Source organism: Hemicordylus capensis, chromosome 5, assembly GCF_027244095.1.
Source record: "Hemicordylus capensis ecotype Gifberg chromosome 5, rHemCap1.1.pri, whole genome shotgun sequence".
Lineage (NCBI taxonomy): Eukaryota > Metazoa > Chordata > Lepidosauria > Squamata > Cordylidae > Hemicordylus > Hemicordylus capensis.
Window position 1 is genome coordinate 14,923,637 of NC_069661.1, and position 26,997 is coordinate 14,950,633.

Consider the following 26,997-nt stretch of genomic DNA (forward strand, 5'->3'; position numbering starts at 1 on the left):
GCTGCGCATGCACACGCCGCAACATGTGTGCAAGTGAGCATGACATGCGCATGTGCAGCAGCCACTTCCAGTCTGCAACGTACTGGGGCGGCAAGGAAGTATGCTGCTGCCCCAGTGGAACCATTTTTGAGAATAGCACTGGCAGGGAATATGTGGCCCGGGGGGGGGGGAAGAGCCCCCTCCCCAGTCTTTAAAGTTATTCCCCCACCACCACCTTCGAACCAGTAGTCACTGGTTCCGTGCACATCCCTACCCAGAAGCGCTCAGTGTGACCCAGAAGTAGGTGACTGCAAACCTGCATTAATGTTATTGCCATTAACAGCTAGCTGCAAGGTTTAGGATTATGCCTTATAAAAATGGTGATTAGTGGAATGTCTTGACAAGAAAGGCAGGATATAAATGCTTTAAAATCAACATGGGTGTAGGGGAAGGACAGAGCACAGGAACATAGGAAGCTGCCCTATACTGAGTCAGACCACTGGTCCATCTAGAAACCTGCCTGAAATTTTGGAGAAGCCATAAGAGTCTCTCCTATTCCCATTTGGAAATGCCAAGGATTGAACTTGGGACCTTCTGCATGCAAAACAGATGCTCTACCACTGAGCTACGGCCACATCGATAGGGAGATCCTCCCCAAATAAACCCCAGCACCTGTTTATTTCAATTTGGTTTGTGCCAGGGAACTTCTTGGGAGACTGAGCCTCCTATTAATTAGTGGAGCGAGAGGTGCCAAATTGATTTTCCACTTCAAGCACTAAAAAGGACTTTGGCTGGTCCGGAGGCAGGGACTATGCAGAATCTGCTCCTGGGACACAGACCGATCCAGAGACCAGCTGCTGAGTTTTTCTGGCCACTGAGATAACAAAGACCTTAGCAGGTGTTCAGAAGGAGCAGGTGTGCCTGGTTGATAACTTAATGGCCCTAACTGTCAGCCAAGGGGCGCTTCCCAGGGTGTCCTTCAAAGCAATCCCAGATCTCCTGAATAGAAAGACACACACACACACCCTTAATCTAAAAAAAAGCTAATCTTGGAGCCACCACTTAAAGGAACATCTGCCAGATGGAGAACACCTAGTGGGATTCATCTCCATATTGAGAAAGTAATTGGGAGGGGGGGGAGGACTGAAGAGGGAGGAGGCTGTAGGTATGCAAGCATTTAAAAGGGGTCCTTTCAAGTCAAAGCAGAAAGCTAGTTTTGCAGCACCAAAAGTCACCCTGGCTCGGTGCCAAGAAAGCCCAAAGGCTGAAATTAATTCCTATACACACAATTTTAATTAGATACATTTAAAAAACAAAACAAAACACCAACAGTTCACCACACACACACACAAGCACATACAGAGAAGCAGAGGGATTTTTGCCAACTTTTTCAAACCACTTTATTACATGGGTGGAGAGTCTCAAGCTACCATTATTTCTTCCAGTCTAGCTTTCTGGAGTTCACACAGGTGCCAATTAAAAATCTGGCACCAATGCCATTTCCATAGGTAGCCAACCTGTGGGGTCTTGAATCAAAGGGGGTTTCTTGAAAGTGGGGCAGAGGAGGAAAAGCCGCTTCAGAATCAGGGAGGAATAATGCACTACCCTCCTCTTTCTTTCCCCGTAGTATTTTCCTTCCATAATTTTAATGGGAGGAGAGCAGGTATTGTGATAGCAAGCATGACTTTATTTCCCTATTGTCATGGACAGACCACCATCTGATTAAGGTAGGACTTGCAACCACAACACACCTTGTAGGGATAAAACACCCATTAGGCTGGTCCGCCCGAGAAGGTTATTGGAGTCAATGAGATTCCAAGAAGCCTCAGAAGGGTTTCCAGTTGGCTCTGCTGATTATTCTGGCGATGCTTTGGTGCAAAATTAGAACAGTAGACACAATCACTCCTAAGCGTCCTCTCCAACCTGCTTCAAAATTAGCCCCATATTATTTGGAAGAATTACAGGAGCTGAAGTGGCAAGATAGATTACTACAGCACAAATGGAGAAAAACTCAACTCGAACCCGACATGTTACAATACAGAGCACATCTGAAGATCTATGCTGTGACAATACGCGTGGCAAATAAGCAATTCTTTTCTCCCCACACTGCATCCGCAAGTTCATATCCTGTGAAGTTGTCTAGGGTTGTGAGAGGGCTGATACGAGCCCCATCCCCCTGTAATCCAAATTTAGAACCAGAGGTTTGTCCACCGATTCTTTCGCAGACAAAATCTTTCATATTTGGGCTGAACTGGATTCTACAATTAGTGCAGAGTCTGTTACGGAGGTATCCAGCAACTCCTCTGATGTGGTCAGGCTGGATCACTTTCAGTTTGTGACTCCTGAGGATGTGAACAAGCTGTTTTGGACTGTGCATCCTACCACCTGCTCTCTTGACCCTTGCCCAACTAGGCATATTTTATCTAACAATCAGGTTATCAGAGAGGGTCTGGTAAACATCATAAATGCTTCACTGAGGGAGGGTAGGATGCCTCCTTGTCTTAAAACCATTCTTGAAAAAAATTACATTGGACCCCTTAGAGCCAGGTAACTAAAGGCCCAGCTCTAATCTCCCATGGTTGGGCAAGGTGATTGAGAGGGTGGTGGCCTCAGCTCCAGATAGTCCTGGAGGAAACTGATTATCTGGACCCACTTCAAACTGGCTTTCGAGTGGGCTATGGGGTTAAGAAGGTCTTGTTCGGCCTGATGGAAGATCCCCAGTCAGATATTGACAGAGAGAGTGTAACTCTGCTGATCCTTTTGAATCTCTCAGCAGCTTTCGATACCATCATTCGTGGTATCCTTCTGGGTCGCCTGAGGGAGGTGAGATTAGGTGGCACTGTTTTACAGTGGTTCCATTCCTACCTCTTAGGTAGATTCCAGATGGTGTCCCTTGGAGACTGTTGCTCTGTAAAGCGAGAGTTACTGTATGGAGTTCCACAAGGCTCTATACTGTCTCCAATGCTCTTTAACATGAAACCGGTGGGAGAGATCATCAGGGGATTTGGTGCAGGATGTTATCAATACGGTGAATACGCACAAATCTATTTCACCCTACCAACTTCATCAGCAAATGGCATAATCTTCCTAAATGCCAGCCTGGAGGCAGTAACAGGCTGGATGAACGATAACTGAAGTTGACTCCAAATAAGACAGAGGTACTGATTGGGATGGGAGGTGGGTCAGGACCCGAGAGATAGTTTAGATCTGCCTTTTCTCAATGGGGTTACACTCCCCCTGAAAGATCAGGTACATAGCTTGGGAGTGCTCCTGGATCCAAAACTCTCTCTGGTTTCTCAGGTTGAGGGAGTGGCCAGGAGCTCTTTTTCGTGGCTTTGGCTGATGTCATCTACACCCATTTCTGGAGGCAAATGACCTTAAAACAGTAGTACATATGCTGGTAACCTTCAGGCTTGACTACCGTAATGCACTCTACATGGGGCTGCCTTTGTATGTAGTCTGGAAACTACAACTGGTACAGAATGTGGCTGGTCTCTGGGGCAACCCAAAAGGACCATATAATAATGATCAAAAATCATTATAAGAATTGCCCTGGAGGTTATGTTTCCAAGTGAAATTCAAAGATATTAAATATAAATCCCTGAATGGCTTAGGTCCACTGTTCCTTCTAAGGCATGTAGCACACGCCTTAGATGACACACTAGTAGCATACTAGTACCATGCGCGCATTCGAGAGAGACAGTGTGGTGTAGTGGTTAGAGTGTTGGACTAGGACCGGGGAGTCCTGAGATCAAACCCCCATTCAGCCATGAAATTCACTGGGTGACTGACGCTTGTAAAGAGGCACTCACCGATGGAAAAAATGAGCAGCACACCCCCAGCAACAGGAAGTAGGAGGGAAGTTTCTGTAGAACGGCAAGGGGAAGCATTGGCCTCTCCTCCCTCACCCCCACCACTCTCACATATGATTAAAGCAGAATCGAGAGCCAGCATGATGTAGTAGTTAGAGTGTTGGGCTAGGTCCAAGGAGACCAGAGTGCAAATCCTCCTTGTCATGAAACTCAATGGGTGACTTTGGGCCATTCACTTCTCTCTCACACTAGCCTACCTCACAGGGTTGTTGTGAGGACAAGCATAACTATGTAAACCACTTCGGGATCCTTGGAAGAAGAGCGGAATATAAATGTAAAAATATAAATGAAATGAAATGAAATGAAATAGTAATAGTAATAAATGTTCTTTAAAAAGCAAAAAAGGAAAGGAATTCAGGGCAGTTGTCCAACATACAGGAAAGCATTCAAAATAATCTTTAAAAAAACAATTTAAACACACATTTGTAAAGAGGCTTTTTAACATTTCATCTGCTGCTTATATCTGGTAGGTTCTTTAGTTTTTATAGCTCCCAGTTTTTAGCTTTTTAAATAACTTTTAATTTGAAACTTAAATTTTAATTGTGGTTTTAACCTGGTCTTTTAACTTGTTTAACTAAATTTGGTTAACTTTACTAGTCTTATTTTACACTATATCTATTTTATTGTGAGCCGCCCCAAGCAGTAGTATACTGGAGGGGAGGGGCATAAATAAAAAATAAAATAAAGTAAAATAAAATAATAAATAAATTTTGTAAATTGCCCCAAGAACAATTGTTACCAGACGGCCAATAAATAAAGTTGCTATTATTAGTTGTTGTTACAGGTGCTGTCAGGGAACTAGCAATAGGTAAGCAGGGTTCCAGGATAGCAGATGGGTCTTGGAAAGTTCCTTATTCTTAAAAAAGTATAGATTAGAAAAGGCAGAGGAAATCAGGCAGTAATGGGTGGATGCATGCCTGTGTCTTAGCTCGAAGGACAAAACGGTTTTAAAACGGTTAGGACAAAAGGAATTTAAATACTTCTCAGGCAATGATTGAGGAGGAGTAAATGATCCATTGCAAATAGATGCATTTTTCTCCATTATATCCCAATACACAGACCATGGACACTTTTATCTCATACTTATGGTGGGGTGGGGGGTGGGGACGGGAGAAGAGAGCTCTTTCACCATCTGCAAGCTGAAAAATTCAGCCAGGATCTTAATGATTATCTGTCACCTAGGTCCATGGGGTAAGGAAGTAATTATTTAGATTGGCAGACAAAGAATAGGATCTTGCCATTTGTTCAGATGACTCATTCTCTGGCCTGGCTCAAAAGAACACCTCTAAAATATTTTGGCAAAGACTTCACAACTAATAAGCAGGTTTACATCATGCATCCAGAGCTACTGCTACTCCAAGAAGTTTTGATTCTCTTCAGCAGAGTTAATTTTATTTGCAAGGTGGGGTTCCCAGATTTAAAGTTCCCCTACTTGGAGATATGTACCTGCTTGGCCATCGCTGGGAAAGCTATTCCACTGGCATAGAAATATCAATATAGTTACAGTATTTACCTGAATCCAAGCCCAGGTTTTTGCCAAATACTTTGAAGATAAAAATCAGGGGGTCATCTTAAATTCAGAGTCCTCTTCTTTTCGGGTAAATACAGGTATAACCTATATCCAACCAGCATCTTTTAAGGGTTCCATCTTAAATTCAGAGATGTTTAAGATGGGAGATTCAGGAGATGAGGCGGTGTTTCAGCGTTCTACCATTATAAGCCCCTGAACATTCTACGGATCATAACACTGAAACTGTCTACGCCAGGGGTTACTAACCTGTGGTGTCCAGATATTGCTAAACCATCACGCCCAACATCCCAAGCTACAATTTACTGTGGCTAGGGGTGATGGGAGTTGTAGTTCAGCAACATCTGGAGGACCACAGGTTGGGAACCCCGGTCAATCCAATCTGCCCAAACATTTCCAGACATCAACTGCATGACAAGTGACATATCACCCGTCCAAATCTGGTGTATATCTGATGTCAAATTTAGAAGCAGCAGTTAAAAACAAAACAAAATTAAAATAAAAGAAAATAACAGCTTGCTACTTTTGTGATTCAGATAAAATATCGTGAAGAACAATTAAAGCTGAGAGTAAGCATAATATTCCTAAATATTATCACCCTTATTTAGAATATTTACATATTCCTTTTTAACAACAACATGTAAATAACCATTCACCCCGCATAAGCTGCTCCATCCACTCTTAACCTTTTGGGGGGTTAAGTTAAGCTTTCCAATATTGCACTGTCCACTAATGGTACCCCCAAGATATTAGAGGGCCTCTTGGATTTCATTTATTGAACTTTTCTAGCAGTATAATCTCTGCAAAATCACTTTGCCTGATCAACAATGGGCCTCACCGACTAGGGCTATATTAATCCCAAAACACTGAAGCAGAAGGGTTCAGTAAGGCATGCTGGGGATTGTAGGGGTATCCGTAGGCGCAGGAGAGCTGGTCTTGTGGTAAAGTAAAGTAAAGTGTGCTGTTGAGTCAGTGTTGACTCCTGGCAACCACAGAGCCCTGTGGTTGCCTTTGGTAGAAGACAGGAGGGGTTGACCATTGCCATCTCCCACGCAGTATGAGATGATGCCTTTCAGCATCTTCCTATATCGCTGCTGCCCAATAGAGGTGCTTCCCATAGTCTGGGAAACATACCAGCGGGGATTCAAACTGGAAACCTCTGACTTGGTAGTCAAGCCATTTCCCTGCTGCGCCATTAGGTGGCTTGATCTTGTGGTAGCAAGCATGAATTGTCCCCTTTGCTAAGCAGGGTCTGCCCTGGTTGCATTTGAATGGGAGACTACATATGTGAACACTGTAAGATATCCCCCTTCAGAGATGGGGCTGTTCTGGGAAGAGCACCTGCATGGTTGCATGAAGAGGGTCCCAGATTCCCTTCCCGACATTTCCAATATAGAGCTGAGAGAAACTCTGGCCTGCAACCTTGGAGAAGCCGCTGCCAGTCTGTATAGACCAGGCCTGCTCAACCTAGGCCCCACAGCTGTTTTTGGACTACAACTCCCATAGTTCTCAGCCACAGCAGCCAATAGCCAGGAATTATGGGAACTGTAGGCCAACACCTACAGGAGGGCCGAAGTTGAGCAGGCCTGGTATAGACAATACTGAGCGAGATGGACCAAGGGTCTGGCTCGGTATAAGGCAGCTTCCTATGTTCCATACAAAGGCCATTGTAGCTGGGGATGATGGGAGTATCAACAGCTGTGGGCCACTGATCTGCATCCCTCATGCCAGCTCTAGGCTGCACTGCTTGACTACTATATAATGGTGTGTGAGCTGCCCGTACCAGGCTTGCAGTATAGTCCTATGCATGTTTATGCAGATACTTCTGCATAAACATGCATAGGACTATACTGCAAGCCTGGTACGGGCAGCTCACACACCATTATATAGTAGTCAAGCAGTGCAGCCTAGAGCTGGCATTAGGGAGGCAGAGCTGTTGCCACATCTTATAGAACAGAATGCAAAGGAAACGGACATACCAGGAGGAGGACTGGGCCCTGGCCCAAGGCCAAACCTGACTACACCACATGGCCCAACAATACTGATCATTCTTACAGCACATGTCAGTTTTGCATGCCTGAGTGGCAAAAATCCAGCAGCAAGGTCACAGGGAGTTCTCAATACAGGAACTGGGGTAAAGAGAAAGAGGAGGGCAAGCCTAGTTGCCAGACCGAAGGGCAAAGTAGCCTAGAGAGAGGGGAAGTGACGTAGAAAGGGCAGGTAGGGGTGGTCATCTGGGGAGAGACGTGCCAAGGGGAGTGCGTGCAAGCACAGAATCATAGCGTTGGAAGGGACCTCAGAGGTCTTCTAATCCAACCTGTTGCTCAGTGTAGGAAACCGTTAAAGCATCCCTGAGAGACAGTTGTCCAGCAGTGTTCCCTCTAACAGGGATTCCCGGATGTTGGTGACTACAACTCCCAGAATCCCCAAGCAAAAGCCATTATAGTTGGGGATTTTGGGAGTTGTAGTCAACAACATCTGGGAAACCCTGTTAGAGGGAACACTGCTGCCCAGCCTCTGTTTGAAAACCTCCAGGGAAGGAGAGCCTAACACTACACGAACCAGACTCTTCCACTGTCAAACAGCTCTTACGATTAGCAAACTCCTCCAAAGATCTAGCCTGAATCTGCTTTCTTGTAATTTCAGCCCTTTAGTTCTAGTCCTGCTCTCAGGAGCAACAGAGAACATCTTCACTCCATCTTCTGTATGACAGCCCTTCAGATATCTGAAGACAGCTATCATAGCTCCCCTTAGTTTCCGTTTCAGCACCTTCAACCCCTCCTCATAGGACCTGGCTTCCAGACCCCTCACTACCTTAGTCTCCTCTGAACCCATTCCTGTTTATCAACATCATCCTTAAAACGTAGGCCCTGAATTGGACACAGTGACGGACATCCAGACTAAATTTCTCCTGAGTAGTCCTACTGAAATCAAGTCATTCTTCAGAGTAACTCCTGAGTTGTACAACTGAGTTGTTCTTAATTTGGATGTGAGCCAGCATTCCAAGTGAGGTCGGACCAGCATGCACAGAGGTCATTCACACAATAAAACATTGTGTTCCACCCATGTTTAGGAGCTGTGTGTGCTCCCAATTTGGGGTTGTGTGGAAGCAAAGTAGGAGGGAAACCCAGGTAGAAGTGATAGTGTGGAAGCAAGGTAGAAAGCCAGGAAGAAACTTGGCAGAAACTCCCAAACCCAGGAAGAATAACCTGGATGCCTTTTTCTCCTACCTTGCTTCCACACAACCACTTCTACCCAGGTTTACCTCTTACCTTGCTTCCATACAACCGAGAATTGGGAGCACACACAGCTCCCAAACCTGGGTAGAACACAGTTTTTGATTGTATGAATGATCTCATAGAGTGGAATTATTACTTCTCATGGTCTGCACACTATGCTTCTGCTAAAGCAGGGTATGAGATCTGTTCACAGGAGGTGGGGCAAGATCTAACATGGTGGGAGGCAATGTAATACTGCATTTATTTATTTATTAGATTTTTTAAACCGCCCAATAAAACTTCTCTGGTAGTAATAAAGTTTGCTCCTGTAGCAAACCAAACTCAGAAGCAAGCTGGTCTCTTCCGGACACATTATTTTAAAGGCCTTTCTAACTTTTAAATGTACCAAGAATGCCTTAGCCACAAACACTGTAGCTGTGAAATTGGCACTGAATAAAGCAGAAGGCAGACAAAATCATTCAGTGGGGCTCACAGATGTCAGCTTTCTCCACTTACAGATGTCCTGTTTCTCTACAGCCAGAAGAGGTTTTACTTCTGCTTTAAGAAGAATACTGACATTCATTTCAGACCTTTGGTTGTTTTTCACTGCCTGGAGTGTCCCAAAAGAACAGATTTGTCCAAAAAAACCCAAAACACCCTAGGTTGTCAAAACAAATCATTACATATAGACTTGGGGCAGTGGGCGTTTCCTGTGCTGGTGTGCACTCCTTCCCTGCAATAGATTGTTTTGCTGACATGAATGGACAGCTGTTGCCGGTAATTAATTTTGTCTGCTTTACTGCTGTGCATTCAACTAGACAAAAAACTCACTCAACGGGTGAACTGAAATATTAAAAATACTTTTCTCAAGGATTTAATGCATATAAATCCTTAATTTTAATAAACATAAACACAGGTTTGTTAGAAGTAACACTTAACTGATACAGATAATTAGCAAAATGCCCAACATTAAGGCACAGAGCAATGTTCCCTCTAATTTTTTTTCATCTATGAGTGAAATGAGTTTTGTTCTGGGCGGCAGTATCAAAGCAGTGTATGCGCACATGTATTCAGAATGGGGCCTTCCACATTTAACCTGAGTGGGATCTAAAACTAACTGAGCAGACATCAAAAAGCTTGTGTGCTCATGCACATGCACACGCCTTAGTTGGAACACTGGCAGGGAGGCTTATATAGCACAAGGATAAGCAACACAACACACCTTTATTTGTTCGGGTTGCACACTGCACCCTAACCCTAAAAGATACCTTCCATCGAGAGTGGGATTATTCAGGCTGGATAAGAGTCTGGATAAGAAGGGCAGTCTTCACTTTCCCCCTAAAGGCTGGGAGAGAGGGCGTCATGTGGGTCTCAGCTGAGAGCGAGATCCACAGTCAGGGGGCAACAACTGAGAAGGCCCTGTCCTCTGTGCTCAACAAATGGGCCTCAGCAGGTTTTGGCACATGGAGCAGAGCCCTCCCAGTCGACCTAGTTAGGAGGGTAGATTCAGCTGGCAGCAGATGGACCCTAAGGCACCAGGGGCCCAAACTGTTCAGGCCTTTAAAGGTAACAACCAGCACCTTGAATTGTACCTGGAAACAGACGGGCAGCCAGTTACTATCCAACCCTAGCACAATGTCCTTCCAGTGGCTGTTGCTGGTGTCTACCTTGCATTTCTTTTTAGAATGTGAGAACAGGGAAGCATCGTCCTCCTGTTATTCTATTCTCCTTGTAAACCTCTTTGAAAACCTTTCTTGTTGAAAAGCAGTATAAAAAATAAAAAATAATAATAGGTAGGTTTTACCCCTACTGGATCAAGAGACACCGAGAAGCAAGGCTGATCTCAACAGCAAAATCCCATGTTGGGATTAAATGTGTTGCTCACGCTAGATGTGTTTGCCCCTGCTAACTGGGCAAAAGAGACACCTTTTACCGTGGTGATTCTCTTTATTTAGCAGGGGGAGAGTAACTGGCCCTATCCACCCCCAGCACAGCATTCCTCCAGTGGCTATTTCTGGTGTCTATCTTATGTTTCTTTTAGATTGCGAGCCCTTTGGGGACAGGGTTCCATCTTATTTATTTGTTATTTCTCTGTGTAAACCGCCCTGAGCCATTTTTGGAAGGGCGGTATAGAAATTGAATTATTATTATTTCTTGTTTACACAGTCAGACAGGTGTTATTGACTGGTTTGTTTTATCCAGACATCGAGTCCTTCTCAAGGACCTGGGATGGCTGGATTTTATTGTCAGTTGTTATAGATATCGTCGCAGAATATAGACTGTTCCCAGTAAAGCTGATTTTTGTAATTGGCTGATGGTGATTTCTGTGGCCCCTATGGTGTTGAGGTGCTCTTCAAGGTCTTTTGGAACTGCACCCAGGGCGCCAATTACCACTGGGATTATTTTGGTCTTCTTCTGCCACAGCCTTTCAATTTCAATTTGTAGATCTTTGTATTTGGTGATGTTTTCTATTTCTTTTTCTTCTATTCTGCTATCCCCTGGTATTGCTATGTCGATTATTTTGACTTGTTTTTCTTTCTTCTCCACTACAGTTATATCTGGTGTATTGTGTGGCAGATGTTTGTCTGTTTGTAGTGGAAGTCCCATAATATTTTTACATCTCCATTTTCTTCAACTTTTTCAATTATCATCATCATCATCATCATCATCATCATCATCATCAGAGCGTGACAGGACATTGGGGGACTGGGATGGGATGTTGAGAACTGATTAACGGAAAGACAGACACAGCTTCATTAGACAGTAAACGGGGTCCAGTTGGGCACAGAGAGTTCTGTAAAGAGGACTTGCTTACACTGTTATACAGACCTAGTTACATGGTCCATCTAGCTCAGTACCGCCTACACTGACAGGTAGCAGCTCTCTATCTAGAGTGCCAGGCAAGTATTTCCCAGACCTACATGGAAATGCTGCCAGGGATTGAACCCAGGAGCTCCTGCACACAAAGCATATGCTCAACCTCAAAGCATATGCTCAGCCATATGCGATGATCCCTTGAGAGCTTAATTGGTGAAGATGGAACAGAGGAAGCTGCCATATACTGAGTCAGACCATTGGTCCATCTAGCTCAGTATTGTCTACACAGACTGGCAGTGGCTTCACTAAGGTTGCAGGCAGGAATCTCTCTCAGCCCTATCTTAGAGATGCTGACAGGGAGGGAACTTGGAGCCTTCTGCTCTTCCTAGAGCGGCTCCATCCCCTTAGGGTAATATCTTACAGTGCTCACACATGCAGTCTCCCATTCGTATGTAACCAGGGCAGACCCCGCTTAGCTAAGGTGACAAGTCATGCTTTCTACCACAACACCAGCTCTCCTCTCCTGAAGCAGGAGGAAATCAGAGGGAATGCTGCCCCATCCAGAACAGATTGATGGGAAAGGCAGGTTTGGATTAGGAACATAAGAACATCAGAAGCTGCCTTCTACTGAGTCAGACTATTGGTCTATCTAGCTCAGTATTGTCTACACTGATTGGCAGCAGCTTCTCCAAGGTTACAGGCAGGAATCTCTCTCAGCCCTATCAAGGAAACGGACGGAACGGGTGCCTCCATACTAGGGAATTGGAACGTTCCCCTCCTCGTAATCAGGTTAGTAAACTTGTATGTCATTTATGCAATGCTTGTGCATAGGAATAGGGAGGGAAGACGCGAGCAAGAGGTTCACGCAGATGAGACAGTAAATCTCTTCTGGAAAAGTTTGTATGGTTATGTGCAAAAAGACAAGAGTATCTCTTGTCAATGGGACAAATTGTGGAAATGGACGTCGGACGTAACCCCCCCCCCAATTACCTGATGTGCCTTGTAATCCCCCACCCCCGAGTTACAGTACTACCTGCATATACTTCATAACTTGTGTTTTTCCAAATCCTTGTGTGTAAATCTTTGTAGATATATCATGTACAAACAACCACTTTGTATATAATTGTGCTTTGGCAACATACTGTATGCTTTGTTGGTTCAATAAAAAAAATCTTGTCCTATTAAAAAAAAAATCTTGTCCTATCTTGGAGGAGCCGGGGAAGGAACTTGCAACCTTCTGCTCTTCCCAGAGTGGCTTCATCCCCTGAGGGGAATATCTTACAGTGCTCACACCTCTAGACTCCCATTCATATGCAACCAGGGCAGATCTTGCTTAGCTAAGGGGACAAGGCATGCTTGCTACCGATGCCCTCCATGGCAGGACTCAGTCCATGCTGTTGCCCATCAGAGCCTGAGGAAAAGAAAACGGGACTGTCTTTTTACTGGTGATCAGGGCAAGCCAAGCTGAGGCGCTGGATTTACTGCTGGGTTTTATGAGAGGAGTGCAGTTGTGTAGTTCCTGCAGTAAAGTGCTCCTGCAGTGTTTTATGCCAGTCATTCCGAGAGTAGTTTACAATGTCCCAGAAAGAGGTGTTTTGTTTTGTTTTGTTTTTTACTGCAGATCACAAGCAGAAAAGCCAAAATGAAAGAAGGGCACCTCCCTCAGTAAACGGCAATGAAAACTCCAGGCCACCTGAGGCCAGACCTGGCCCTTTAGCAGGTTTGCCTTCAAACATGCAAAGTGGAGTGTTTTCAGGGAAGAAGCTGCAGGAAGGAAGATGCTTCACACTTCCTCCAGATGCTGCTTTCTCTTCAGGCCTCTTTCCCCCCTTTTATTTGGAAGAAAAGCAGCAGCAATACTAAGAATAAGTAGAAAGTTCTTTATTTGCGACCCAAGGTCAGCATAACATAACATAAACAAAACTTCTCATAACATAGAAAGATACAACTGGAAAAAGGAAATATGTAAATATATAGATAAATATCCACAAATAAATAATCAGTAAAATTTTAAAAGTAATTAAAGAAAAGCTCGCTGCCGTAACAATACTGCAATAGAACAGAATTTGGCCACCTTAAAGATGACATCTAAAGTTCTATTAGCAAGAAGATAGGAAACGTAAAAATCTCCTGAGCAACCTGGGAAGGGATAAGGAACATCTTAAATCTCTATATAATGGACAGTGCAACAAAACATGTTGGATGGATTTGACTTCCCCCGTACCACATGGGCATAATCTATCCTCCCTAGGAATCCCCAGAAACCTCCCCAAGAGCACCACTGAAGGTAACTTATCATGTCTTGCTCTGAAAAAGGCCCTCTGGTAGCATGTCATGCTCAAGGGAAGAATAAGAATGATGATGGTGGTGGTGGTGGTGGTAGTAGTAGTAGTATTTGATTTCTATACTGCCCTTCCAAAAATGGCTCAGGGAGATTTACACAGAGAAATAATAAATAAATAAAATGGATCCCTGTCCCCAAAGGGCTCACAATCTAAAAAGAAACATAAGATAGACACCAACAACAGTTACCAGAGGTACTGTGCTGGGGGTGGAGAGGGCCAGTTACTCTCCCCCTGCTAAATAAAGAGAATCACCACATTAAAAGGTGCCTCTTTGCCAAGTTAGCAGGAGTAGTAATAGTAGTAGTAGTAATAATAATGAACAATCTTTTTGTTAGCCACTCCAAAACTCTGGGCAGCTCACAACACAACATTTAAAAGCATCTAATAAAAACACAATAAGCCAAACAAAACAAAACAAAAAATACAAAATACAATAAAAAGGGAGAGAGGGTTGCAGGGGAAAGGGTTAAGCACTCTCCTGCAAATACCTGCCCCTGTTTTGATTGTCAGAGGTCAACACAGGGTTGGGAATCCTGTAGATGTGCTACTAAACACATACACACTATAAATCCTAATATTACCCACTTCTAAGTCTCTGCTTCTTGCAGTATTAAGCTATCGTCTGAGATCACAGAAGGAGAGGAAATGCCCAAGACAAGACTGTGCATGTAGCTATCAAATGGAAAGAAAATTGCTTAGCTCTGTCTCTCTCTCCTCCTGCTCACTCTAATTCTCTCTCTGAGGAGCAAAGTTTGAATGAGGCGAGTTTCTATGATTCAACAGCTTTGGAAATCATAATCTCTGGCCTGGAGAGAGATTCTCAACTAATAACAGATTCCAGCAGAAGAAAAATGAATTCTCCATTGTCCGTGTTTTATATACAAATGTGTGGGTGGAAGGGAAAAGAAACCTACGGAGGGGTTTTCACACACTCACACATCTCTTTTTACAATATAACTCTTGTCTGGTTGCAACTGTCTGTTAAAGAGGACAGGCCAAGTTATTCAGCTGATCCACATTGTCTCCTTCCTGGTATGCCAAAGCCCCACTGAATTTTAGGAACACAGGAAGCTGCCTTATACCAAGTCAGGCTACTGGCCCATCTTCCTCAGTATTGCCTACACAGACTGGCAGCAGCTCTCCGTGGTTTCAGGCAGCAGCCTTTCCCAGCCCTACCTGGAGGTGCTGCCAGGGAGTGAACCTGGGACCTTCTATGTGCAAAGCAGGTGCTTTTGCTAAGCAGGGTCCACCCTGGTTTGCATTCGAAGGAGGCACATATGTGAGCACTGTAAGATATTCCCCTTAGGGATGGAGCTGCTTTGGGAAGAGCAGCTGCATGCAGAAGGTTCCAAGTTCCCTCCCTGGCAGCATCTCCAAGAAAGGGCTGAGAGAGACTCCTGCCTGCAGCCTTGGAGAAGCCGCTGCCAGTTTGTGCAGACAATACTGAGCTAGATGGGCCAAGGGTCTGACTTGGTAGAAGGCAGCTTCCTATGTTCCTATGGATTTGCAGAATAATACTAGGAAAGTGCCTGCTAGCCAAATTCCTAGACATAAATTCAGCATCACAGCAAGTGTCTGTAAAGACAGTTACTTGCCATAAATAGCAACAGAGTATCACTTACTGTTCAGGACACACCCACGGCAATGTGGTTTCATAATGTCCTCATTTGGGTTGGTGTCACTTAGTCCCTGCTAGTTCAGTTTCTGGGAGGGAAAGGGAAAGCATCCAGTGGAAATTTTAAAAAAGCCAAAACATGCCTGAGATAATTTGGAAGGAAACGTGTATCATCACCAGTATAACACACAATATGTCTCCCTTTCCTGTTGCTCACTCTAATTCTCACTGAATTGGTACCGGATACATTTCCCACCCAAAAACTACTTCAATAAATACACATGCTAAAAACAACAACAACAACTAGCCCCAACACAGCTGTGATGAAAACCACACAGACACTTTGGACAGGATCCAGACTGGGTTAGTCATGGCTAAGTCCCACTGAAATTGAAATTAACAGGACTTACATTGGCCACTACTAACTTGTCAGATTTATTTAAATAGTGCATAGTGATGATTCCTGCCCTCTGTATCCAAATGGACAAGGAGAATATAACAAGGCTGAACAAGGGAAAATTATACTGGGAAAACATTAAGAGTGGTGACAAGAGAAGTCTTCTTCTCCCAAAGTTTTCACTGCATTCCATAAAGGACCCCACCACCAACATAATCCCTGGCAGCTGTGCATTCAACATACTTGAGAAAGAGGTTGTGTGTATTCAAGGGGATACTCAACCTTGGGTCATCAGGTGCAGCTGGTCTACAACTCCCATCGTCCCCAGCTCCAATGGCTAAAGGCTAGAGATGATGTGAGTTGTAGTCCAACAACATCTGAGGACCCAAGGCTGAGAACCCCCAGTGTACACCATGGGAGCAGGAAAACCTTGAGATAATCTAGGATTACCCTTAGGAGTTCCTGCTCCCATTGGAGCTATGGGTACTGGCTTTTTCTCACGGAAGCTGGATTTGCAGCTGCCAGGGAGCATGACTGAGAGGCCTAGCAAGACCTCCTTTGTTTTGGCCCCACTTCTTTGAAGACGAAGAAGGAATTTTTCAAGAGTTCTTTGGCCTACTGAGGGAAACCTGCCAGGACTTGACCATGCTGGCCTCTACAGATTTTGTAAAGCCTTTCTACCTAGACCTACCTTTCTCTGGGTCTTCTCGGAGAGACCATATCACTCCTATCTTAAAACATCTACACTGGCTGCCGATAAGTTTCCGGGTGAAGTACAAGGCTTTGGTTATCCTCTCTAATAAAACGCTTGATGTCCGTCCGTGGACGGACACCAAGCGTGTGTCCGTGCCTCCCTGAGCTGTTCTGGGCATGCGCAGAGCAGATGCGCAGGACGGCCGAGGCAGAACGGAGACAGACAAAAGGCGGCCATGTTTTTGACTCTGTCCGGACCCGCTTGGAGACAGAGGCGGCGGCGGGACCCAAACCTCCGTGTAATTAGGGGTTACCATTCCGTGTAATTAGGGGTGGCGGCGGTGGTGACTGTTGGGATTATTAAAGGCAACGGGAGATCCCCAAATGGTTTTGGAGGAGTCAGGATTGTGCCCCCGATTTGTGGAAGCGCGCACGGGTGGTGTGGGGGAAGCGATTGTGAGGAGTTCGCCATGCGGTGCCGGGGAAGGGAAGGCGGGATCGCAGCAAACAGAGGGAAGGAAGGAAGGAGGCCGGGCTGATTAGCATGCAGCAGCGCTCGCAAGCCCGGCTCCATTGTTTTAACACCTCCCCTCTCCTCCGCGCCAATCTGTGGAGACGGAGGCCGGGACCGGGGGCCAAGCGGAGACTGTATAAAGCATTTTTTAAAAATGAAAAAGAAAAACAGCCGCCGCCGTTGCCGCAAAACTCCAACCCTCCCTCCCAACTTCCAAAACCACCTTACCCCGGCCCGTGTCAGTTGGGCGAGAAAAGTCCATAATTGAAGAGGGAGAGAGGAGCTCGCAAACAGAGCTCCTCTCTGAGCAAAGGCTCTGCCCGAACTGACACTATGGATGCGAAGGACCCAATAGGCGTCCTTCGTGCCCAAAGTGCCAGTTCAGGAAGAGGCTTTGCAGAGACAGGAGCTCTGTTTGTGAGCTCCTCTCTCCCTCCAATATACTAGTAACCTATAAAGCCCTAAACAGCTTGGGCCCTGGGCATTTAAGAGAACATCTTCTTTGCTATGAACCACACCGCCCATTGAGATCGTCTGGAGAGGTTTGTCTGCAGTTGCCACTGGCTTGTCTGGTGACTGCTCAGGGATGGGCCATCTCCATTGCTGCCCCGAGGCTTTGGAACACACTTCCTGCTGAAATAAGAGCCTCCCCATCTCTTACAACCTTTAAAAGGGCAGTCAAGACGCATTTGTTCACCCAAGCTTTTCATTAGATATTGTTCCAATTGTGTTTTAATTGTGTTTTAATCATTTGAACGGTTTAAATTTTAATTGTTGAAATGTGTTGATCTTTTTATTGGTTGTTTTTATTTGTCTTGTAAACCGCCCAGAGAACTTGCGTTTTGGGCGGTATCAAAATGTGTTAAATAAATAAATAAAGGCCTTTGTACATTTTGAGCCCTTTCTCATGAACAGTGAGAAAGCGCAAAAGAGTTAGCAGGGAGGAGGCCTTAAAAAGCTTCCTTTCCCAGAGATGATCCAGGGCTTCCCCTTCGGCGGCCAAACGATTACTGCTTGCTGCCGGTAGCTTTGGGGGGCCGGGGGGCCAGGACGTGTCACCCCGCATCACCCCGCCCCCCAGAGCACCCATAATGCACTTGCACAGTTCATAATGGTGCTCTCCCCTCCCCGGAGCTGGCCAGGACCCCCGTCTGTGGCTGCTGGCAGACAATCACAGAAATGGGGTTAGGAGCAGTGGCGGATTTAAGGAGAGGCAAAGTAGGCACTTGCCTACGACGGCAAAATTTGAGGAGCAACAAATTTTTCTCAAAGGTTGCTGCCCCTCTCTGCAGGAAAGGGGAAAGCACACCCTTTTTTTATTCTAAAAACCGCCGCTCTGCGGCAGGAAACGAGCAGCAAAGGCCACACAGCGATGGCTGCAAGGAGGGAATGGCGAAGGGAAAGCCTTCACGGCCCCCATCCCTCCATGCAGTGGCAGTTTTTAGAAGAAAAAAGGGGGGGGGACTTTCCCCTCACCACCCCTACCCTTGCTGCAGTGGTGGGAGCAGCAGCATATCATTGGCTGCCTACAGGTAGCAAAATGGCTTACAGGCGCTCTGCTAACCTTGTTTTAGAGGACAGTTGCCTAAGAAGGTTTGCCACTGAAGCACCACGGGGATCGGGCCCAATCTTGGTGTTGCACACGCGCAGGCAAAACCGGAGTGGGATTCCTTAATGCGGTTTTGCCTGCGCATGCTAAAAGCTTCTTTGCCTGAAATGATGTGGTATGGCTCTATTTGGTTAATGGTGCTGAAGCTGCTGTTTTATAGACTACTTTAAGCGGCGTTCATTTCATTTTACTGATGTTTTATAGTCACGGTTTGACACTTGGGTAGCTGCCTCGGGCGTTCAAATGACAAGAAAAAAATCCAATAAATAAATATATAGTAAGCCATGCGTAACTTGCTTTTCTATTTTTAATTTCTTTTTGCCTTCCCAGTCACCAGTGACGTCACAGGGACTTGCCAATAGGCACCTAGAGGCCAATCTAAGACATATTTGTGTCTGCAGTGAAAAATCCACACGGCACACCCCCTCACATTAAATGACGCACACATGATCTATCAGGACTTTTTTTTTTTTGCTGCACAAGCTCCAATGAAAGGAAAAGGCACAAAAGCATGATGGTCAGATCTGGCTGTATCTCACTAGGACGGACCCACAGAATCTGCCATCTGTGTTCTCTTACCAACACCACCAACACCTTATGGCAGGCCTCCTTTGGATGTTATGAGATCACCATACATATGCCCCTATGCAATACAAAGCAATAAAAACAATAAACTTGGTGGTGGACTAGGGGAGGGGGAGAATCACATTCCCTCAGCTATGGCATTTTCCTCTCTTGAAAGGAAAGACAAGCAGATCTGTTCCCACCCACCATGAAAGGCATAGTGGGTGCACATTTTTGTTTAACTCAAAGCCATCCGTTGGAAAGGGCCCAACCGAGACAATCCCAAGGATTTTCTGAAAGCTTCAAGCCTGTAAGCAAAATACACTTCAACTGGAAACATCAAAGCCGCTGCTGCTTTTATCCAACAAAGCGCGGATTACTGGGTTTTTAATTTTTATATGTGCTCGAATTACTCAACAGGCCTTGGAATATTTTCTAATGTGCAGTGCTTCAAACACATCACCTCAGGGCAGAGTTAGACATGACGCTGGACATGGGGCTGCCAATGAAAATAGCAGCTTTGGGTCAAATTTCTTGGTAACTTTTACTCACGTTGTTCCCCTACCAGCCAATAACGCAGAAAAGCTGTGAGGAAACAACATGGATAAGTCTGAGTAAACTTTACCAGAGGGTGGCGGAACATGACGCACAGCTGCCATGTCTGGCAAAAGTATCACGTCTACACCCCCCCCATACAATTAGTTGGGATTATTGGTTTTCCCTCTTTCACTGTATCCCTCCCTCTTCTTTCTCTTTTTAAACTTTATAGTTAACTCAGTTCTACACCATAATGGACCATTATGCCAGAAATTTTCATCAGGAACCCTTAGGCCAGGAATTCTCGGCCTTGGGTCTCCCAGGTACTACTGAACTACAACTACCATCATTCCCAGCCCCAGTTGCTAAAGGCTAGAGATGATAGGAGTTGTAGTCCAACATCTGGGGCCCCAAATTTGAAAACCCCTGCCTTGGGCATATTTTCATTCACCGAGTATTTATGTCAGGATGCCTGGCCACACGGAAGAGCCCCATGCGTGCGCAGCTGTGGATGGCCTATTTCTCATTAATGTTGAGTGCCAGGCCACCAGAGAGCAGGATCAGCAAGGCACACTGGTGTCAAGGGTGGCCAGAGGGTGCAAACTGGCCTCCCCGTCACGTGTTCAATGGATGTGGGTGTGGGTTTGTGGGAAGAGGCCTAGCACCTTTCCTCACCATAGAGGACTGGTTCATACATGCTTGTTGCTCAACGACTGTCGAATCACACGTAACAGGTTATGTGTGAATAAACCACCACAGATCAAACGCCTCAGAGCAGGCAGAACTTCTGTTGTCACCTCAGACACAATGCTTTTGAAGAATCCTTTTTCAAAAGCATTGGAAAAGGTCTCTTCAAAAGTCACCGAGGCTATTCACACCAAGGAGGAAAACCAGGCTAAGGGAGCCCAGCCTGGGCTTGCAGACGAGCCTAGTGGTCCAGCAGCAGCTAGCCCACCAAAGCAGCCCTCCCCTTAAGTGAGGTTAGCAGAGCGAGCGCTCCGCTAACCCAGTTTTTTTTACCGTGAGTCGCCGCGGCGCAGCTCCACGCCACAGCAACTTGCAAGGAGACCCCCGACCAGGAGGCCACAAGCCTCCCGGCCTCGGGGGTCTCCCCAGAATGCCCCCCACACTTGCGCGGAGCATCCTGGGACTTCCAGGGGCTGGGCGGCCCCCAATCCCCGCAGCCCAAACCGGCTGCATGACAGAGCTGGTTATCGTGTGGGCGATAACCAGGGAGGGCTATATCGTCTGTGGGGAGAGCGGGCCAAGCCCACTCTCCCCGCCCAACCCCATCCGGGTCTCCACACTGCTCATGTGGAGAGCCTCATGTGTATGACCTGCACTTGATGCCAGTTGCAAGTCATATACAAGCCCAATTCAGACATTACATTGCACATGCACACAGATGCCTACACACATGTACGTGCTTTTGTGTGAACAAAATCAGTGTACAGATGTCTGTACACTCGTAAATGTTGTGTTTATTTCAAAATAAATATGTATTTCAAAAGAGAACCTGGGTACAGGCCCTCTCAAATGCAGAGTACAGATAGGAAGTGTACTGCTGTATCTGTGTTCAACATATAGCATATGAACAGCCGTAGCCCTATTCACACATTATGTTCAACACCCTTACAATGAGTGTACAGTGTGCAGAGGTACAGTAATTCACAGGTTGTGCAGGAAGTGTACAGCAGTACACTGCCTATCTGTACCATGCATTTGAGGGACCTGAACCCAGGCTCACACTTAAAATGAACACATGTACAGTCATTCACACAAGGGCATGTATGAGTGTACAAACATCTGTACACTGGGACAAAATAATGTCTGAATAGGAACTGTATGTGCATACAGATCTGTACATGCATACATCGCACACAGATTGTATGTGCATTGAACATCATTTGTGTACAGAGCTTCAGAGACGGGAGGTCTAGCTGCATTTTTTTGAATCCATCCACACCACTTTGTATTGAAGAAAACATCATTGTTACAAAGATCTCAAAGGAAATCCCTCAAGACAGCAATTAATGCTTTGTGGCTGCTTTGCGAGAGTTGTGTTTCAGCCTGGCATGCACTGCACAAACATACATGAGAACAAAACCTAGAGCCCAGAGGGATATTTCCCCCCTCCAAGGAGATTACAAAACAAAAGCACTGTAAGCAGCTATATCCTAAAGGTTGCAAACTCCAGAGCACAGCCATGAGAACAGTTGAAAACATGAAAGAAGCTTGAGAGGAGGGAACTTCAGAGCCCTGCATCCCCAGAGGCCTTGCCCAGTATCAGCCTTTGAAGGGGCTGTTGAAATGCAGCCATGATAACTAGCCCACAAACTGGAGATTATTACGTAGAACCACAGAAGAAGGTATTTTGGGCTGTGCAATGAGGGGTCAGCACAGTCACATTTTCAGATAGGTTCTGCAGATACCTGCACAGCCAGAAGTTATTTTATTTCTTAGAAGAAATGATCAATATAATGATCATATTTTAACTGTTCTTGTTCTCAACATATTTTTAATGTCCAATAAACAGATCAATAATCAAAAAAATCCCTCATGCCCAAAAGAAGCAGAAGATCTTTCTCAGAGTCCAATTTACTATGATTCAAATTTATTATGTATGGTAACTATTCAAGAAAATAAATAATAATTGAAGTTGAAATCCTACAAATTTAAAACTGCTCTTTTGCTCTCCTTTTGCAAGCACATTAAAAAAACTTTAATATATGTAATTTCCTTATTTTTTCTGTAAGTCTAATTTACACAAAATGATTCTGCCTGGTCAACAAAAGGCCTCACAACTTAGTACTGACTTTAAAAGCTGATATAGCACGGGTTCCGAACCTTGGGTGCTCAAATATTGCTGAACTACAACTCCCAACACCCCAGCCACAAGTCACTATGGCTAGGGATGATGGGAATTGTAGTTCAACATCTGGAGATCCAAGTTTTGGAACCCCCCAGTATAATGGACAACAGACAGAGCGAGGAATCAGGATGGCCCAATTCCGTTCTCTCCTCTGCTGTGAGCTTATAGGGACAGAGGAGGTGACCTTATAAAGAGTCAGACCACTGGTCCATCTAGCTCAGTACTGTCTACACAGACTGGCAGTGGCTTTGCAGGGTTTCAAGCAAGAGTCTCTCCCATCTCTATCCAAAGGTGCCAGAGATGCCACTGAGCAGTGGTCCTCCCATTCCCATTCCCATCATCAGGTGGCCTGAAAAGCCTTCTGTCTGCCTCAGCTCTATGAAGATAATGCTGCTGGCCTACCTTACAGGGTTGCTGTAAGGATTACAACATATCAAAATATGTGAAGTGCTCACTCTGCTGTTTTATTAAAAGCAAGCTTAGAATCATTCATGCAATAATTTAATTTATACCTTTTACAAGTTTAACAACACACACACTCACACAGAGAAAAGCCCGCAGAGAAAAGTCTTTTTATGCACTACTTTTCAGAAATAACCCAACACCAAATCTATGCGCTCCGTATTAAAATAAATTAAGTTCTGCATCCAGGTGATCCACATTCAAAAAAAGCTGAAGTCATTGACCCTGTTGCATCACTCCTCTGGCTCTGCCATGTTTATTATTTTGCAAAATTTATTCTGGTCCTACTGGCCATGGGGGCGGGTAAGGAGCTATGCAGCTCTCCCAGAACCCTGGAAATCTTTCTGTCTGCACCGTCTGCACCGCCCCCACAAAGTGACAGTAAAGATTCACAGAAAGCTAAATTCTTCACCAGGGCATTTTTCACGCAGCAGGCTTTACCGCGGATTTACTGCAAAGCTTTACTGCGAGTTCGAAGTTGCCCCCCAAAACCAATGCAAAAAGTGGATTTTTTATTTTATTTTTTACCCTGGATATAAATCTGGCTATACTCTGATGCACAATGAAAAACCAAAATCAAAAGTGTGATGTGCTCCCCGATAGCAATCTGGCTGATTTATGAATACACACCCTCCATTCCAAAGGAGATGTCAGGTAAAAGCCCTTGGTGAAAAACGCCCTGATATCCTATTTTGTGCTGCTTCTACATTTGTGTGGAATTAGAGCATACACACAGCCCTGCCCAAGGCAACTATTTATCTATCTATCTATTTATATTGTGTGTGTGCATGTATGCTATCCCTTCTGTAACCATTTGACTGACAGCCTTCTCGTAGGAGTTCTTGCAAAGAGCCAATTCTGCACCACCACCTCAAACAGGTACAAGGTAGTCACCCCCTCTCTGACTGTACACTCCTCGGAGCAGGGATCTGGGTTTTTTTCTTCCCTACTCTGCCAAGAGCCATGCAAATAATAAACAAGTTATAACAAATAATAATATGTTTGGGCTTGGTTGTGTTGTCTTGGCTCTCGGATCTGACTTTTTTTTTTAATGCTAATGCTTGTGTTATGTGTCTGCAACACTACACCAGTGAAAGGGGACCTCCAGTCCCGCTGGCACGGAGAGGACTGTGCTGATGGGGGCCACTCCTCCATCCAGCCCCTGTCACACCTCCTTCTGCCCACGTCTGACTTATGCAAGGCCTGATGGAGCTGTGCTGTCCTGAGCTGCTGCACCAGGGCAAGAGCCTGGTGTTTTACTGCAGCGTTGGCCATAAGGGCCACTCATAATTGACCCTCACACAGCAGACCACAAGATGAGGTTTTTAAAATGACAGCAATCTCTTTGGAAGGGTTCTCCCTCCCGCCCCCTTTTCCAGCAGGATGCAATCTAGCTCTGCAAAAAGAATTGGATGGAAGATGGCAGGGGGAGGGGGGGAGAAGAGAACGTTTATTACAGCCATCACCCACTGCTCTCTTGAGAATTGCTGCAGTTGAGTTCAGCGGGACCCAAACAACATTTCAAACGCAGCTCTGATATTCTGCAACCCCTTCTCTGACAACCACAATGACGTAACCAGCAGTCAGAGGCAGCTGAGGAGTGCTGGACCTCAACAAGCGCTAACCTAAAACAGCAACTAGACACACACTCTCAGCACCAGCATTAAGTGATCAAACAGTGGTTCCCCCCCCCCGCCCCGAAATAGGCTGTCACAGTGGACCACAGTATTTGAATAATGTAAAGGGCCCCACACAGCTAAATGAATTTTGAGGATTTCAAAAGGGATACAATCTAAGAGCGGGCAAGGCCTACCACAAAGAGCTCCCTGCAGAACTGACTGCAGCTCCCAGAATGAAACTGAGCATGCACACAGAACTTGACTGAAAGGCACTAAAAATAAAAGAACTCTTCCCCATAAGGTTAATGCATGGGCAACAGTGCACGGGCTGCCCAATCTTATGCACACTTACTCAGAAGCAAGCCTTATCGAATTCAGTGGCACTTACTCTGACGTAAGCGCACTGACAACTGAAGCTTCACTATCCCACCAAGTTTGTTTTCTCTGCATGTTTGACATGCAAGCTAAAATTAAAATGCACCATGCATACAAATGTTGTGAGACACACTGCAAACACATGAGGTACAAACACACATCAGCAGATATGTATATTGTGCACATGGCTTAATACAAAAAGCATTCATATTACAGTATAACAAGCACACTTGCATACAGTGAGTAGCCGTCTGATAAGGGTACCCACATGCATTATGTCAACAACAACAACGCTGGCGCGGTTTTAGCACCACCTCTGTCTTAAAGTGCACTCACACAGCACATATTATTATTGAACAATGCGGCACGAAACTACACTTTAGGGTTTGCATTTGGGGGGAGGGGGAAGAGAACAGGATTCCATTCATAGGGAAACAGGCCGTGGGAATCCGTCAGCCCCGGGGGCGGGAGGAAGAGGGGGCGAGGACTCGCACTTGAACATGCTCAATCCTGCTGTGACCTATTGCATGCAAATGGTTTATGGACCGAGGTGCCTGTGCGGATCATGGGTGCAAATACAGGTCTACCCAAGAGTAAGCGAGGCAGGCAAAAGGCGCGCTATGGAGAATGCCGAGACTATTTGTTTACAAAGGAGTCCTGCACAGATTAGATTTCAAGCTTATATAATTGATGTCAACAAACAGGCTGGCAACCTGATCTGGAGCAGCCACACAGAACACTTGGGGGGAAGAGAGAATTTGCAAAGCCGAACTTGCAGCAAAATTGCAGAAACCAAAAGGACAAAGGGATGCCCCCCCGAAACACACACAGAGAGACACCCCCGGACAGGCGCGCTGGTCCTCACCTCCCCTGCAAAGCCGTCAGATTCCCGGTTGGAATTGGCCAGCATCCGGTCCATTAAAGCATCATGACTGTGGCTCCAAGCGTGAGAGAAGCTGCCTGGTTTGCTTGCGGTGCTGTGCGTGTGTTAGTTTCCTGCTCGCTCCATGTTCGATGGGGAAGAAGGAGAAGAAGAGGCGGCTGCTGTTGTTGCTGCTGCTGCTGCTGCGTTTGTTGCTGCTGCCCGCGCGGAGTTCATGGCTCCATGGCGGGAGGTTTTCTGGGGGCTGTTAGTTGTGTTTTGGGGGTGGAGGGAGGAAAGGAGGCGACGGGGTGGGGTGGGGGGAGCGTGTCCCTCTGCTTGTTCAAGGAGAGGACGAGGGGGCAACCTGGCCCTATTGTTGTGATGGTTGCTGCTGCTGCTGCTGCTGCTGCCCTCGGGGCAGAGAAAAGGCGCCTTGCTGGTTTGGGGAGGGAAAGGGGGGAAAGGCGAAAGGGGGAAGCAAAAAAAGAAAGAGAGGGAAGGGAAGGGGGGGCGGAAAACAAAAACAAGACGGAGAGAGTGAAGCAGAGAGCAAGCCGCTTCCCAGGGGGAGCAGGGGAGGGAAAGAAGAGCCGGCCGCGGGCGCCTGAGAGCCTCCTCCTCCTCCTCCTCCCCGGGTCGGCAGCGCGGCTCCTCCTCCCGCTGCTGCGCGCAAAGGAGACGACGACGCGCCCCCGTTGGAGAGGCGGGGAAGGAGGACGGGCCTCGGCCGGCCACTCTGCACTAGTGTCGGCCCGAAGGGAGGGAAGGAGAAGGCTGGCTGGCTGGCTGGGGTGTGTAGGCAGCGGGCGCCAGCCCTCCCACACCAGCCGGGGGCGCTGGAAGGAGGCCGCCTTGTTTGAGAAGCCTGCTGCGCGCAGGGCTGCTGCAGCTCGCGCCGTCTCCAAAAGGGAAGCCCCATCTCCAGAACGGGCCTGGGACGGACCAGGAATTGGACGCCCTGTCCAGGATGGAGGGAAAGTGTCGCCCTAGATGCTATCCAGGGAGTGGAGCCGGAAGAGTGCCTGAACGACACACACGCGTACTGAACCAGATGGGCCAGTGCTCTCAGTACAAGACATAAGAACAGCCTTGCTGCTGGATCAGGCCCAAGGCCCA

At 46.2% G+C, this 26,997-nt stretch overlaps 1 protein-coding gene across 2 annotated transcripts in view; it reads right to left on the reverse strand.

Annotated features, from left to right (window-relative positions):
* CCNI (cyclin I) overlaps positions 1-26,538 on the reverse strand; it is an 81,106-nt gene extending 54,568 nt beyond the window's left edge. The window contains exon 1 of one of the 2 annotated variants that reach the window (XM_053257952.1): positions 25,882-26,538. The gene's annotated coding sequence lies outside the window, so the exon portion shown is untranslated. The remainder of the gene's footprint in view (positions 1-25,881) is intronic. The other variant, XM_053257951.1, reaches the window with a different exon arrangement.
* Positions 26,539-26,997: the final 459 nt, after the last annotated feature.